We start from the raw sequence: 5,581 nt of genomic DNA, 5'->3' as shown, positions 1-5,581 counted from the left end.
ACATCTATAATGAGGTGGAGGACACCATGCGTATTGGAGATGGCAGCGCACATTGTGATGTTCCCACCACGTCAGCCAGGAACATCTATAATGAGGTGGAGGACACCGTGCGTACTGGAGATGGCAGCGCACATTGTGATGTTCCCACCACGTCAGCCAGGAACATCTATAATGAGGTGGAGGACACCGTGCGTACTGGAGATGGCAGCGCACATTGTGATGTTCCCACCACGTCAGCCAGGAACATCTATAATGAGGTGGAGGACACCATGCGTATTGGAGATGGCAGCGCACATTGTGATGTTCCCACCACGTCGACCAGGAACATCTATAAAGGCTCTGTGGCCAATGACGTTTCTCCCACTTCTTCTGGTCGTTGCTAGGTTGGACCCAGCCTCATCTATAATGGCTCTGTGGTCAATGACGTTTCTCCCACTTCTTCTGCTCGTTGCTAGGTTGGACCCAGCCTCATCTATAATGGCTCTGTGGCCAATGACGTTTCTCCCACTTCTTCTGCTCGTTGCTAGGTTGAACCCAGCCTCATCTATAAAGATGAACTCATGTGGGATTGGATCCATTTCCAGTACTCCCTGAAAACAATGAACAAAAGCAGTCAATATGGTGTTATCCAGTACACTGGGAAACAATGTTGCGCGTCGTGTATTGCAGTCAATATTGTACTTACATCCACATATGCTCGTCTGACCTCTTTGTTTCTTTGAGAGTTTCTCTCAAACGGCACCTTATAAAGTTGTTTCATTCTGATCTGGTTTCGCGTGAGAATGCGAGCCAATGTGAACAGACTGACTCGTTGAATGTTGTTGAATATGGTGTTGTCTTGGAGGATGTGGCTTTGAATTTCTCGTAATCTGATTTCATTATTTTCCAAAACCAAGTTTAGAATGGCAGCTTCCTGTACCCCGGTGAACATGTGGCCCCTTCCTCCACCATGGTTGGCCCCTTCCTGTACCCCGGTGAACATGTGGCCCCTTCCTCCACCATGGTTGGCCCCTTCCTGTACCCCGGTGAACATGTGGCCCCTTCCTCCACCATGGTTGGCCCCTTCCTGTACCCCGGTGAACATTTGGCCCCTTCCTCCACCATGGTTGGCCCCTTCCTGTACCCCGGTGAACATTTGGCCCCTTCCTCCACCATGCTTGCGTCTCTCAGCCCTTTAGAAAAACAAAAAAACTCAAATATAGGGCTGGACAATGCAGCCTAAAGATATTTCCCCCACAGTAGAGTAAATTCTACAGGAAATGTGTGCAGTTAGTGTATGACATCAGCCATTCATGAAGTAAACAGGTGTCACCCAACTGATACACTGTGACATGGGGTGTACTACATAGTGTGAAAGAAATGTTGGTTACATACCTGTACTCCAGTCTAAATGTCCGGATGACACAGGCGACAGTAAAACGGCTCAAGTTGGGCTGCACTCTCTGTCCAGCCTCTCACATTGTCAGCCCATGGTTGATGACATGATCAACTAAGGTTGCTCTGATTTCATTTGAAAGTTGTTGTCTTCTTTGGCCATGAACTCCTCTTCCAGCTCTACCCCTACCTCTCACTCTTCCTCCCCCTCTCATTCTCACCCTCCCTCTTCCTCTTCCTCTTCCACTCGCTGCAACGGCTTCCATTGTTGTTGTAAAACAAAAGGTGCTCACCTTCATAGTGCTTACTTCCTGATTGAAGTGGTAACAATTAACCATTGAAGTGTTTGGCCAGGTGGCACATGTATTTGCCAATTAGCTCATGTAGTGTCACTTTGAATGGCAGTGTTTTGAAATGGCAAACATGTGACTTTATGTCAGATTGTTGTGTCTTATGCAGAGAACCATGTGCAGTGCATTTAAAAAGTGCCATTTAGAATTGCAAAATGTGTGTAAAGCAGAAAATGTGTTTAGACTTTTGGAGACTTGAGAAGAGGTTTTGCTCTCTGTGTGTCAGTTTAAATAATTGTGCTGTTGCATGTCATTTTAGTGTGTTAGCAATTGGGAAAAAAACTGTAAGCAGCGTGTTGTGCAAGGAGTTATAATTGATCATGATGAATGGGATATCAAAACCTTCAAGCAAATTGACATTAAATAACGAGACAAGCCATTCCCGCCATCCACAAGGCCATATGCACCACTCTTAATGGCAGCGGTTCATTCAGTATTCTGTAGTGCTTGATGCTTCATGGAATGAGTCATCTCAAATCAAATCAAATCCAATCGAGTAATCTGCTCAACAATACAAATCAAATTCAACAGGTGTAGTAGACCTTACAGTGAAATGATGAATACAACAGGTGTAGTAGACCTTACAGTGAAATGCTGAATACAACAGGTGTAGTAGACCTTACAGGGAAATGATGAATACAACAGGTGTAGTAGACCTTACAGTGAAATGATGAATACAACAGGTGTAGTAGACCTTACAGTGAAATGATGAATACAACAGGTGTAGTAGACCTTACAGTGAAATGCTGAATACAACAGGTGTAGTAGACCTCACAGTGAAATGATGAATACAACAGGTGTAGTAGACCTTACAGTGAAATGCTGAATACAACAGGTGTAGTAGACCTCACAGTGAAATGCTGAATACAACAGGTGTAGTAGACCTCACAGTGAAATGATGAATACAACAGGTGTAATAGACCTTACAGTGAAATGCTGAATACAACAGGTGTAGTAGACCTCACAGTGAAATGCTGAATACAACAGGTGTAGTAGACCTCACAGTGAAATGATTAATACAACAGGTGTAGTAGACCTTACAGTGAAATGATGAATACAACAGGTGTAGTAGACCTTACAGTGAAATGATGAATACAACAGGTGTAGTAGACCTTACAGTGAAATGCTGAATACAACAGGTGTAGTAGACCTTACAGTGAAATGATGAATACAACAGGTGTAGTAGACCTTACAGTGAAATGATGAATACAACAGGTGTAGTAGACCTTACAGTGTAATGATGAATACAACAGGTGTAGTAGACCTTTACAGTGAAATGCTGAATACAACAGGTGTAGTAGACCTCACAGTGAAATGCTGAATACAACAGGTGTAGTAGACCTTACAGTGAAATGCTGAATACAACAGGTGTAGTAGACCTCACAGTGAAATGCTGAATACAACAGGTGTAGGTAGACCTCACAGTGAAATGATGAATACAATAGGTGTAGTAGACCTTACAGTGAAATGATGAATACAACAGGTGTAGTAGACCTTACAGTGAAATGATGAATACAACAGGTGTAGTAGACCTTACAGTGAAATGATGAATACAACAGGTGTAGTAGACCTTACAGTGAAATGCTGAATACAACAGGTGTAGTAGACCTTACAGTGAAATGCTGAATACAACAGGTGTAGTAGACCTTACAGTGAAATGATGAATACAACAGGTGTAGTAGACCTTACAGTGAAATGCTGAATACAACAGGTGTAGTAGACCTTACAGTGAAATGCTGAATACAACAGGTGTAGTAGACCTTACAGTGAAATGATGAATACAACAGGTGTAGTAGACCTTACAGTGAAATGCTGAATACAACAGGTGTAGTAGACCTTACAGTGAAATGCTGAATACAACAGGTGTAGTAGACCTTACAGTGAAATGCTGAATACAACAGGTGTAGTAGACCTTACAGTGAAATGATGAATACAACAGGTGTAGTAGACCTTACAGTGAAATGCTGAATACAACAGGTGTAGTAGACCTCACAGTGAAATGCTGAATACAACAGGTGTAGTAGACCTTACAGGGAAATGCTGAATACAACAGGTGTAGTAGACCTTACAGTGAAATGATGAATACAACAGGTGTAGTAGACCTTACAGTGAAATGCTGAATACAACAGGTGTAGTAGACCTCACAGTGAAATGCTGAATACAACAGGTGTAGTAGACCTCACAGTGAAATGCTGAATACAACAGGTGTAGTAGACCTTACAGTGAAATGCTGAATACAACAGGTGTAGTAGACCTTACAGTGAAATGCTGAATACAACAGGTGTAGTAGACCTTACAGTGAAATGCTGAATACAACAGGTGTAGTAGACCTCACAGTGAAATGATGAATACAATAGGTGTAGTAGACCTTACAGTGAAATGATGAATACAACAGGTGTAGTAGACCTTACAGTGAAATGCTGAATACAACAGGTGTAGTAGACCTTACAGTGAAATGATGAATACAACAGGTGTAGTAGACCTCACAGTGAAATGCTGAATACAACAGGTGTAGTAGACCTTACAGTGAAATGATGAATACAACAGGTGTAGTAGACCTTACAGTGAAATGCTGAATACAACAGGTGTAGTAGACCTTACAGTGAAATGCTGAATACAACAGGTGTAGTAGACCTTACAGTGAAATGCTGAATACAACAGGTGTAGTAGACCTTACAGTGAAATGCTGAATACAACAGGTGTAGTAGACCTTACAGTGAAATGATGAATACAACAGGTGTAGTAGACCTCACAGTGAAATGCTGAATACAACAGGTGTAGTAGACCTTACAGTGAAATGCTGAATACAACAGGTGTAGTAGACCTTACAGTGAAATGCTGAATACAACAGGTGTAGTAGACCTTACAGTGAAATGCTGAATACAACAGGTGTAGTAGACCTTACAGTGAAATGCTGAATACAACAGGTGTAGTAGACCTTACAGTGAAATGATGAATACAACAGGTGTAGTAGACCTTACAGTGAAATGCTGAATACAACAGGTGTAGTAGACCTCACAGTGAAATGCTGAATACAACAGGTGTAGACCTTACAGTGAAATGCTGAATACAACAGGTGTAGTAGACCTTACAGTGAAATGATGAATACAACAGGTGTAGTAGACCTTACAGTGAAATGATGAATACAACAGGTGTAGTAGACCTCACAGTGAAATGCTGAATACAACAGGTGTAGTAGACCTTACAGTGAAATGCTGAATACAACAGGTGTAGTAGACCTTACAGTGAAATGCTGAATACAACAGGTGTAGTAGACCTTACAGTGAAATGCTGAATACAACAGGTGTAGTAGACCTTACAGTGAAATGCTGAATACAACAGGTGTAGTAGACCTCACAGTGAAATGATGAATACAATAGGTGTAGTAGACCTTACAGTGAAATGATGAATACAACAGGTGTAGTAGACCTTACAGTGAAATGCTGAATACAACAGGTGTAGTAGACCTTACAGTGAAATGATGAATACAACAGGTGTAGTAGACCTTACAGTGAAATGCTGAATACAACAGGTGTAGTAGACCTTACAGTGAAATGCTGAATACTACAGGTGTAGTAGATACAAGGATAGATACAAGGATAGATACAAGGATAGATACAAGGGTAGATACAAGGGTAGATACAAGGATAGATACAAGGGTAGATACAAGGATAGATACAAGGGTAGACACAAGGGTAGATACAAGGATAGATACAAAGATAGATACAAGGATAGATACAAGGATAGATACAAGGGTAGATACAAGGGTAGATACAAGGATAGATACAAGGATAGATACAAGGATAGATACAAGGATAGATACAAGGGTAGATACAAGGATAGATACAAGGATAGAT

The 5,581-nt window shown here is 41.6% G+C and overlaps 1 long non-coding RNA gene across 6 annotated transcripts; it reads right to left on the bottom strand.

Annotated features, from left to right (window-relative positions):
- Positions 1–3,219: 3,219 nt before the first annotated feature.
- On the bottom strand, positions 3,220–5,292 carry LOC127927022 (uncharacterized). 6 transcript variants are annotated; one of them, XR_008125952.1, is made up of 4 exons: positions 5,116–5,273; positions 4,245–4,738; positions 3,789–3,864; positions 3,220–3,712 (listed from the first exon to the last, which is right to left on the bottom strand). It is a non-coding gene; the product is annotated as an uncharacterized LOC127927022 (long non-coding RNA). The 6 variants fall into 6 exon arrangements; XR_008125954.1 differs by lacking the exon at positions 3,789–3,864 and having other exon boundaries at positions 3,220–3,446; positions 3,485–3,712; XR_008125955.1 differs by lacking the exon at positions 3,789–3,864 and having other exon boundaries at positions 4,245–4,472; positions 4,625–4,738.
- Between the last annotated feature and the right edge of the window lie 289 nt (positions 5,293–5,581).

This window comes from Oncorhynchus keta, unplaced genomic scaffold (assembly GCF_023373465.1).
Source record: "Oncorhynchus keta strain PuntledgeMale-10-30-2019 unplaced genomic scaffold, Oket_V2 Un_contig_9023_pilon_pilon, whole genome shotgun sequence".
Classification (NCBI taxonomy): Eukaryota; Metazoa; Chordata; class Actinopteri; order Salmoniformes; family Salmonidae; genus Oncorhynchus; species Oncorhynchus keta.
Note: the sequence above shows the minus strand (reverse complement) of the source record. Positions and strands in the feature narration are given on the sequence as shown.